We start from the raw sequence: 11,110 nt of genomic DNA, 5'->3' as shown, positions 1-11,110 counted from the left end.
TCATACCTGGGAGCTGTTCTAGTTATGGTTATAGAAACAGCTTCTGCCATACTCTTTTGCCACCAAGAACTGTGTTTCTCTTGCTGTGGTGAGTTTAAACCGTCTGAAACTGTGAGCAGAGATAAACCTTTGCTGTTGTGAGTTACTCCCGTTAGGTACTGTGACCCCAGAGAGCAGTGCCTTGACATACTGCACACTGCCAAACCTTGTCGTGATTCCCCCTTTTCTGTGCTTTCACCTTTTGCAGCTCAGTTCCTGGAGACCAACGTCAGTCTAAAAAATGTGAAATAGAAGATTACAGAAATAAGCAGTTCATAAGTGTTGGATAACTTTTACTACAGTAATTGTTAGTAATGCATATTCAAAAAGTCATTGTTCTTAATGTCTTCTTGTACCTACTCTATAAGTGAAGCTTGATCATTGGTAGTCCACAGAGTGAAAAGCACATGCTTCTTGGAACTATCTCTTGTTAGAGATCCCTGACAGATAACTGCCCTTTCTGCTGGGGCAAAAAGCAAGAAAGTCCTGGGATTGCATGGGGGACATTTATTGCCAGCTGAAGTCTATGATGTAGCCTTTAATGATCTCTCCACTGATGTCCCCCTTCTGGTCCTCCCAGACACTGTCATACTTGCTCCTTTGTCCCTCCTCTCCAGACACACATATACCTGTCCTGGGCACACACAGCCTTGTATCCAGTGCTGGGGTCTATCCTGTCTGGGGCCAGGAGTCTAGAGTAGGGTCTGGTGAAACATGGTTCCACGTGCTATTGGTTAAAAACATCTCCTAGAGGCTATTTCCTGGAGACGTGGGCCACGCCAGTATCTTTGTCTTAACCATCTGTCCTGTCTCCTTCCTCTTGGGACCCTCATTCTATATTCTCTTGCCTCTTTCCGTGTGGCACTGACTCTGCTCTCTGCCCCACATGTGAGCCCTGGAGGTGTGGTTGTCAGCTCCACCCCAGCCACCTGCTGACATCTGGAGCAGGAGAGCTGGGCTGTTCCACCCACGCACCTGTTACTGCACCCTGCACCCTCCCCTGCACCCTTTGGTCTACCTACCACCTGTTGAGACTCTGCTATTGCACTTTTCTTGCATGACCAGCTTCCCCCCACCCCCTTACCTCAGGCTACTCTAGCACCTGCCCCAGCTCAGCAGGAGTATCTGGTTCCATGCAGGGTTCTATGCGCACTGACATTAACCCTTCGGTGGCTATGGGCAAAACATGGTCATCTGCATACCATGTGGAAGACACACAGATACAGTGCCTTTGGTATTTGTGATGGATCAGTTCCAAGAATCCGATGGCACTCAAACCCGTGGATGCTCAACCTTCCCCTATAAAATGACATAGTGTCTGCCTGGAATCTACCCATAGCCTTCTTGCTCCAGGCCATCTCTTGAATACTTAATTCAGTGTGACTGCAGTGCACAGAGTGGTCATACCATATGCTTTAGGGGATGACGACAAGGAAACCATCTGTCACATTCCGCACAGACATATTTATTTTCAAATATTTTCAACCCACCATTGGTTGTATCCGTAGACGCAGGATCCATAGATGTAGAAGGATGATGATTTCAATTCCTTAAGCTGATTCAGATAGCCTAAGATTGCTGCCGCCTTTTGGAGCACAGGAAGATTTGATTGAGTTGTTGAGGCTAAGGCAGTCTCCATGGGCTTCATTTCACTGAGACAAGCAGACAGTCCAGGTTCTCTTGCCCTTCCTGATTGGCTGAGCCAGGGATGTTTCCCAGAAGCAGTTGGCCTGTGCTAACTCTGATCTATACAGGCCTCCTGGTCTCATCCCACTGGTCTTTGGGTACTGGCATCATTCTTTACACCTGATCCTGAGCCCATCCTCTGCCAAGGGTAGCAGAAACACATTTCTGATGTTGGCTCCTTTCAATCCTCAACTGTGACATCCTTGTATGACACTTCTTGCCCCACCAGCCTTAAGTGCCTCTAGGTCCCTTAGCCCTCTTGTCTTGAAACATAACTCAGTACATCAGGAAGAATTTTCAATCTTTTTCTGTTCATAGAGTTCCCAGGAAACCCGCACACAGCACAGGGGAAGCCACTGTCTTGTAGTTCTGCCCCTAAGAGCAGTGGTGATGAACACTGAGGCCAGAGCCATTCTCCACTTTTGGCTTTTGTTGTATGAGATAGGGTCATAATATGTAGCTGAGGCTGGCCCAAGAGATAGGGTCATTATATGTAGCTCAGGTTGGCCTGAGACTTGAGATCCTCTGGCCTTGTCCCGGGTGCACGGATTGCAGGTGTGTGTCACCATGTCCGGCTAAACGTATTTGTTTATTGGGACAAATCTAACACCCATCTTTAGGCATGCTGGGCAAGTTCTCCAACACAGACCTACAGCCTCAGCCCATCAACTTCCACTTTCACAGATAAGGAAATGAGGCTCAGAGGTTCTGGACGTTTGCCTAAAGTCACATACTAATTAATCGGGTCTAGAGCCAGGACTTGGACTCAGCTCTTTGGCTGCCTGACAGGGTTCTCTATTTCAGGGCAGCTCGAGTCAGATTGTATTCTGCCAGCCATGGTGTGTGTGTGTGTGTGTGTGTGTGTGTGTGTGTGTGTGTGTGTGTGTGTGTGTGTGACTGGGTGAGGCAGGGTAGGAGGAGGTAGAGGGTGGCCTAACAAAACAGACTTAAGCTGTTCTGTCAAAACAGAAGACTGAAGACATATTCTGTTGCTATAAAAGAATACATGAGGCCGGATAACTTATTAAAAAAAGTTTACTCATTTTTGTCTTGTTGGTTTTTGATTTGTTTGTTTGTTTGTCAGACAGAGTTTCTCTGTGTAGCCCTGGCTGTCCTGGAACTCGTCGCTCTGTAGACCAGGCTGGTCTCAAACTCAGAGATCTGCTTGCCTCTGCCTTCTGAGTGCTAGGATTACAGATGTGTGTCACCATGCTCAGCCAGATCATGATTCTTAAGGTTAGATATCAAAGACCAGGAGGCCACTTCTGGTTTGGGCCTTACATGTCATAACATCATGTTAAAGTAGATGGGAATGTGTATGTGGGCAGATAAGGTAAAACATGGGGGGAGCCTCTGTTTATAACGATGGTTCTCATGGTAAGGAATCCAGAGCCTCGAGGAAGGGATTAATCCTAACAACGACTCACTCCACACTCCAGCACTCAGAGGACCACAGGTTAACATGATCTCCATGCTGTGGCATCTTCAAATGCAGTCAGGTTCCAGGACCTTTAGATTGCTTTACAGCTAACACCTGACTTTGGATCTATGGTGAAAGACAAGGTAAGCAAGATTTGGCAGTGCACGCGTATATGCCAGCACTCAGGAGACTGAAGCAGGAGGTTCACTGCAGGTTTTAGGCCAGCCTGTGTTACGAACTGAGGGTGTGATCTCAACTACCTTGTCCCAAATAAAAGAGATGGCAGGATGATTCTTTGATCTATGTAGCAGGAAGAGGGCAGAAGAATTAGGTAACATCCCGCTGGTACCTGTCGGGACTTCTTTAAGGAGTTGTCCCAGAAACCCCACTTTTGACTAGACCTTATCTTATTGGCTGAACATTGCCATATGGTCAACCTCAGCAGCAAGGGAGTCTGGGAAGGTGGTGGTTCTCCCTCTGACCTTTTGGGAGGGACTGGGATGGATGGCGGTTTAACTTATCTGTCACAGGGCCCCTACCTTTCTTGCTTCTTCTCTTCCCTTGTTTTCTACCTACCAGCAACATTCCTGTCCTGTCGGCCTCACCTGGCTCTACCAGTCTTTCCCCCCTTAAAAGGGTTAGAATTTATCCCTTCTTATTCATTTGTGAGTAGGCACCCACAGTGACCCACAGTAGAAACCAAAGCCTTAGCTGTGGGAGGTCAAGGCTCTGCTCTTTAGTCATGGCTGTATGAAGCTGTGTGGAGGAAGCTGTCAACCACTGCATCACCTGGAGAGGGTGGACTCCTGGGCACAGAGACTTGTGACTTCCTGAGCTCCATTCCTTTACACGTGGTACCTGGCACCCACTGGGCACAGAGCAAACATACCTCCAGCAAATACTGGCCTTAAGATCTGATGACGCCAGCCTGCAGGCTCACTGCCAGGTCTAGGCAGAAGGAGACTTCCTTAAGGAAAGGGTCAGGGAGCTCCCAGATGGCCTCGGTTCCCTCCGCGCTTACCTAAAACTTGGAGGTCTTAAAGAAAGGTGACTCTGTGGTGCAGGATCCTTCTGGGCCCCTGGCTCAGGGTCATGAGACAATTTAAACTTTTACCCCTACCACTAGGGTTCAATACTGAATCTCTGCAGGCCATACTTAAGCTCCAGAAAATTCTAGGCTCTTCTGTATACATCTAAAACAAAGCGAAACAAAACAAACAAAAGCCTGCTTTTAGCCAAGGAATCCTGTGAACTAGTTGGGCCGGAACACCCTCTTCTGTATCTCAGTACTTTCTAAGTTAAGCAGGTGTCTCATGCTCCATAGCCCGGGGGGCGACAGCTGGGTACCCAGGCCTGTCTCCAGCAAGAATCCTGTTAGGTGGGTTTAGTCATTGTCCCTCTCATTCCTGAGTTCTCAGCCCATTTCCCTCCTCTGATCCAATCTTTTCCCTGACTCTGGAGTTTCCCTTGCTCCTGCTTCGCACAGAGACCTGAGCTCAGCTTCCTCTCCACAACCATGAAGCAGTGCTTCTGCTCGTTCTCCTTATCACTGCAGTCCCGAACAAAGTTGTCCTTACATCTCTCTCCTTAGTCCTTCCCTCCCTCCCTCCCTTCTTCCCTCTTTTCTTCTCTTTCCTTTAGTGCTAAGGATGGAACCCAGGATTTCAGTCATCTGGGTAAGCACTCCACCACTGGACCAAGATCCCCCAGCCTTATAATTTTTTATAATAACAATTTTTTTAAAGATTTTTATTTATTTTACGTATGTGAGGACACTGTAGAGGGAGTACACTGTAGCTGTCCTCAGACACACCAGAAGAAGGTTTCGGATTCCATTACAGATGGTCGTGAGCCACCATGTGGTTGCCGGGAATTGAACTCAGGACCTCTGGAAGAGCAGTCGGAGCTCTTAACCACTGAGCCATCTCTCCAGCCCATAGTAACAAATTTTTAAACGATTGTTATGGACTCTTTTTTTTTTTTTCCATTAAAACAAGAGACAGGCCTAGTTCCTCTTGGTTCTTGGCTTGATTCTTGTGGGAAGTTTGGGACTGAGGACTTTTGGCCAACAGAAGGACAGAAGTGCATTTGACTTCAGTCATGAATGATAAATGTGTGTCCATCACACAGCCTTTGGGCATCGTGCCCAAAGATACAGCCCGAAGACAAGAATCCAAGCCACCACGCTCCCTTTGATATGGAGGCTCCCTCCCATCATTTTCCTGCAGGTATACATCAGATTAAAGCTTTCCCCAGGCCGCCAGCAAAGGTCAAGTTTCTCCCTGGCCCCAAGCCCTGCCTGCCCAGTGAAGGGCATGAGAACTTGATCCAAACTTTCTCCCCTGCCCTTTACCAGCCTTGTCTGCATGTGGGGCAGTCTTTTATCCCAAAACTCGAGGGTTAAAAGGATGGATCATGGAAATAGAAGAATTAGTCAGAGCTGGGCTCTTGTCCCCTCACCCCTTCCCCAGCTGCCGCCCACATAGGACAGAATTCCCACTAATTCTTTGATCTCTGGGTGTTCCCCTGACCCTTGGCATTTTAGTGTGGGCCGTGGGAGGCAGACCTGCACCCTGGCACTGGACTTCAGACGATTCCTCTTTCAGCCAAAATCACTGGACTCTAGATCTAAAGTCTAAGGCTGCAGGAGCCCTCTCTTTAAAACTCACGCTCATTAGAGCCAGTCCATCAAAGGGGCTGGTGACCACAAAAATAGAAAGTGTTCCTGGGAGCTACATTTGCCCCATGGTTACGGCAAGGATGAGGTTGGTTGTTTTACTGCGGCTCTGTAAACAAACGTTATTTGGTTTTGGAGGGTGGAAAAAAATCTTTTTCCTTCAAGTTACCCCTTCGTGGGTTTTAAAGACTAAGAGTAGGGTTGGAGAGGTGGCTGATTGGTTAAGAGCACTGGCTGCTTTTTCAGAGGCCTTGGGTCTAATTCCCAGCACCCACATGGCAGCTCACAACTGTCTGTAACTCCAATTTCAGGGCTTCAGAAACCATCACACAGGCAAAACACCAGTGAACATAAAATAAAAATTATATGTATATATATGTGTATTATTTATATGTATATGCATTATTTATATGTATATGATATAATCCCATTTTACAAGAGATGTAGTCCAACTTCTTTGTTCCCAAACATTACAATAGTAGATACTAATTTGCATTTGGTAGTTTTTATAAGCAAAGACCATAATATAAGGTAGAATATTTATTTACATCTAAGGTCCTTCTTAGGAGTGGGAGATCAACCTGTCCTATGCACCTGCCCAGTTTTGGAGAGGAGACTTGGTGGCTGGCACCTCTGGGAACGCTCTCTGAGTCCAGTGCACCTGAGGTGGCTCATCAAGTACTTCTCACTTCCTCAGCCTCCTGTGTGGGGCACCTTCTGTCTTCCTGACTTGCCTGCAGATCACCTTTTCCTATCCAGCAGTGTCCCCAGAGGCCACTCCGTACAGCTAGATCTAGGAACTCTGGGGTCCCATGACACAAGCAGGGACTGGAAGGAGAGAGAGGAGGAAATGAGACCTTACGTCTGACCCCCTCCCTGCAAACCTCTAGTAACTGTTGCAGGCACTGACAAGGCTGTCTGTCTCCAGGCTTCTGCCAGTGTCCCGTGTCCTCTTTGGATGCAGAGCAGATGACTCTGCTGTCACTACCCTGGGCTGGGCACTATTCATGTGGTTACCCTAGGCCTGGACCACACCTCTGTGGACACTGGCACAGAGAAAGGGGTGCCTCAAAGTATGGCGTTGAGGAGTGCCCGCTCTGAACTGAGGGATACCAGATATGGAGTCTCCCAAAGCCGCAGTGCCCTGTGCCAGCTCCAGTGCCAAAGAGCATCACTCCTGTCCCTTTCCCCAACCCCCAACCCCTGCAGCAGACCCTGATGGAGTCTGCCAGGAAGAAACTCTCCACCAGCCTTGTCTGAGAGTGAATTATCAGACTCAACTTTAGAGTGTAAAAGGTCCTGCTTCAAACCTGGGGGGAAGGACTGCCACCCAGAGCCAAGAACATACCGGCCTGGCTGGGGGGCCCTTAGCCTGTTACCACTAGACCACACCCTACACACTTGCCCAGTCTTCGTTTAGTTAAGTAGAAAAATGAGCATTGTCCGGGGGCCTCTGTGTCTCCATTTCTGAATCTCCCATATCATGGAAGACTGTGATTGAACAGGTGCCACATTTTTCTCTCGCTGACCTGGATTTTGTTATAGCGCTCACCCATCCCATGGGTTGGAGAGATAGCTCTGTTCAGGTCTGTCATGGCCAGCCCTGAAGCCCTGGAGAGCAGGGAGTGCAGTTCCTCTGGTGGGGAAAGAAGTTCTGTCTTTTCTAGGTCATGATGGCAGGGACGAACCTCTCTAGGCCTGACACCAGGTACCTGGTTCACCTCTGCATAAGGGCTGGGCCAGAGCCTGTGGCTCTGTGGGCAGATGCTACTCTGAGGAGAGACAAGATTTGAAAACTCTATTGCTCCTCACTCTTGCCGCTTGCTCTTTTCTTCCTGTTAAATGGTCACATTTTCCTGAGTGCCTATTAACTCCATGAGAAGTGCCTGCCTAAGGCTGTCTGACTGCCTTCTGGCTCCTTCTCTCCTTTCTGAAGGAGGGCTTGGCTTCTGCCCTCCTTGTTGCTTGCATTCCAGATGAACTCTTGCCTCCCTTTTGTTCCCGCCCCCTTCCGAAACAAAACAAAACAAAAGAAACAAAAAAATCCTATCTCTCAATTTTAAGATATTAGCCAAGAATGAAGAAATTCCATGGCTATTAATCTATACCAGGTAGACGGACCACTCTGTTTAACTCTCTTTACTCCTTAACACACTGGGTCTGTCATAGGTGAATTTGGGACCGTGTGGGAGGAAGCGAAGGATCTGAGTCCCATCTGTAGATATTTGAGTCCTCTCTCTAGGCAGAGGCTTATGTAGAAGAGGATCTCCAGAACTCCACCACTCACCTGCGACTGCTGGGAAACAAACAGGTGGCTCCTCTCGCTCTGCCTCCCAGGGACTTCCCTGGACCCAGGGGCTCCAAATGGTCTCTGCGTTCTCCTAATGCAGCACGGAAGCCCTTATTTGGAATGGGGAGACTTTTCCTTTCTCACTGTTAAATGTTTCTTTCTTTACTTTTGCTAGAGGAAGTGACTGTCACCAACCTCCCCATAGGCTCCAGAGCTGAAGAATACAGAAGAGACAGCTCCAGCTGGCCTGTGCCAGTTCAAAGCTATTACCTATGTTTCTGCTTCTGTGGACATGCTTAACTAACCTTAGAGGACACATTCAGGAGGGAGAAGAAGGGAGACACTAGCAAAGGAAAGGGGGACAATGGAGGGAGATGGCAGAGCCCTGCAAGCCATCACGTTCTCAGAGATTCCTGTTCACCTTCAGCTCTTTCTCACCCAGGAAGAAGTTTTCAGTTTCTGCCAATCAAAAACCAACGATACCCTATAGACATCTAATACCACTGCAGATGTTTGGGTCTGTGAGGAACAAAGAGAAGCAAGCATGGCTATGTGTGTCCCCTACCTCTGAAAATAGGAGTAGTTACACTCCTCTGGTTCATTGCAGTCATTAAAAGTGAGGCTTCAGAACAGGAGACAGCGAAATGAAACTTGAAAAGAGAGATCATATGTGTGCGTGTCTGTGTGTGCACGTGCATGTGAGCACCCATGTGTGTATGTGTTTGTGGGCACATGTGCATGTGTGCATGTGTATACTCAGGTACATTCACTTGTCTGTGCACATGTGAGGTCAGGAGTGCACATCAGGTGCCCCTCTCTATCACTATGTAATTTGTTAGTCAGGGTCTCTCACTAAAGCGGGAGTTTGTTACTTTTGCTAGAATGGCTGGCCAATGAGGCCCAGTATCCAATCACTCCCAGCACTGGGCTCACAGAGGCCTATAGCCACATCCTGCTTTAATGTGGGTGCTGACTATCTAGACTCAGGTTTTCATGCCTTTTGTAGCAGGCATTTTACTCTCTGAGCCGTCTTCCCAGCCCCTTCATGCTTCAGCTTTTGAAAGGGTTGAATGCCTCTGTCTATTTAAACTTGGTTGATAGTCAGTAAGAAAGCCCACCTTCGAGCTGCTCTTTTCAGTAAAATCTAGAAGTGAGCACAGCATTCTATGGTAGGGTCTGACTCCACTCAGGGAGGTGTGGCCAGTGTTTCCTCTCTACCTTGTTTTAAGTTATATTGAGTCCTGTTGGGGGGTGGTTCCTGCAGCTGCTCTTGGCAGTCAGTGACTTCAGAAAGAAGTGCAAATGGAGTATAATCTCAGCACTACAGAGTCTGAGGTGGGACACTTGGCTTTGCAGCCAGACTGGACTACAGAGAGGCCATCTCTCAGGTAAACAAACAACACGACCACTCTTCCTGCGCCTTCTCTCATAGATAGAAAAGGAGAAAGATTCTAACATGGTTTTTCTTAGTCTGTTTCTAGAGTAAAACATCTGAGGCTGGACACTTTACAAGGAAAGATGTTTTATTTTAAGTTCACAGCCTTAGAGCCCGAAAGTCTAAGACTGGGTGGCTCTATGTATTCCCCTCTCTGCTAAGGGTCAGAAAACATGGATGGCGCCACATGTTACAGATGGCACCATGGAGAGAGTGTACCTGAGAGACAGGACACCTGAGAGATTTGGGGTGTATACCTTCCCTGTGAGGGAACTGATGACAGTCCCTTGGCAACCATGTTAATCCCTTCTGATAGGAGCACCTCTGATGACATAATCACCTCTCTCAAAGCTTTACCTCTTAAAGGTCCCATCACCTCCACACTGGAGACCAAGTTCTCAGCAATGCACTTCTCAAGCATATCCAGGCTATGTCTAAACCATTGCAGGCTGCACAGGTCAAACCAAACGAGCATCTCACAATGATAAGGGAGTCTTTGGAAGCAGCAACTCAGTCCAGCAGGTGGGAAAGCCTGGGTTCGGTCTCCAACATTTGAACATAAAACAGAATCTCCAATGACCATGTCCTCATCGGCTGCTTTCTCTGCACAGGTTCAGACAGCTGCCTTCTGTGTTGAAGCCACATATTCTTTGGGTCTCAGAACACTAACCCTGAACATTCTGGGCTAGTCAGGAGGGCAAAGGCTGCTTGGACATACTTCTCACGAATCTTGCTTCTTTGTATGGAGACAGTTTGGATGCACACATCCCATTGCCAACCCTAGTCTTATGGGGTAGTAGCTGGAACACCTAAGGTTCTGGAACCTGGAACCCACGAGCAAGTTTTGTCCAGGTTATCTCAAAAGCCTGAAACAGGAAATACATTAGGGAATTAACAATAATAATACCTCTGGGTGGGGGAACGTTTAAGGACTCATTTTCTACTTATAAACATTCCTGTGTATTTCCCAATAGATCTATGTTGCTTTTGTAACTTTTATTTATTTTTTTCTTAATTAAAAAGAGAAAAAAAATCCCAGCAAGGCTGAGGCAGCCTACTTCCTCTTCTTCATTGTTATCCTGCCTCCTCCTGCCCCAGAAACTCTAGTCCCGGAAACTTCCCACAATCAGTGCTCCCGATGTTGACTCCAGTCACCTTCCTGAAGCCAAGGCTGTAAACCTGTTTGGTCTCTTCTAGTAACTCGCAAGGACTCTGAGGCCACATGCCCTCCAGCTTCAACAGTTCCCAAGGTTTTCAAAGGTTGCTTTGGTTTCCCTGTTAAGCTTTTGCAGTAACAATGGCATTTATGGAGTTGAGCCTTCCTTTGTGCAGATTCCTAGTCCTGGGTGAGCCTTTGTGTCAATGGTGGAGTTTTTGCACAGAGTTCACACGCTTCCTTTTGAATACCTTAAATCGCCTGTAGCTAACGTGTAAATAGCACAAAGTAAACAGACGGTTCTCATTAAGGAATGATGACAGAGTCTGCATATGTTTTCGCGCACACGCGCATGCACACAGACACACACACACACTCGCATGCACACAAACAGTGCATGTGGATGT

At 47.6% G+C, this 11,110-nt stretch overlaps 1 long non-coding RNA gene across 2 annotated transcripts in view; it reads right to left on the bottom strand.

Annotated features, from left to right (window-relative positions):
* Window positions 1-9,617: 9,617 nt before the first annotated feature.
* The window catches only part of LOC120097002 (uncharacterized), a 103,704-nt gene continuing 102,211 nt past the window's right edge, over window positions 9,618-11,110 (bottom strand). Inside the window, exon 4 of one of the 2 annotated variants that reach the window (XR_015638828.1) lies at window positions 9,618-10,413. This is a non-coding gene — a long non-coding RNA (uncharacterized LOC120097002). The remainder of the gene's footprint in view (window positions 10,414-11,110) is intronic. The other variant, XR_015638829.1, reaches the window with a different exon arrangement.

This window comes from Rattus norvegicus, chromosome 15, assembly GCF_021556685.1.
Source record: "Rattus norvegicus strain SHRSP/BbbUtx chromosome 15, alternate assembly SHRSP_T2T, whole genome shotgun sequence".
NCBI lineage: Eukaryota > Metazoa > Chordata > Mammalia > Rodentia > Muridae > Rattus > Rattus norvegicus.
Note: the sequence above shows the minus strand (reverse complement) of the source record. Positions and strands in the feature narration are given on the sequence as shown.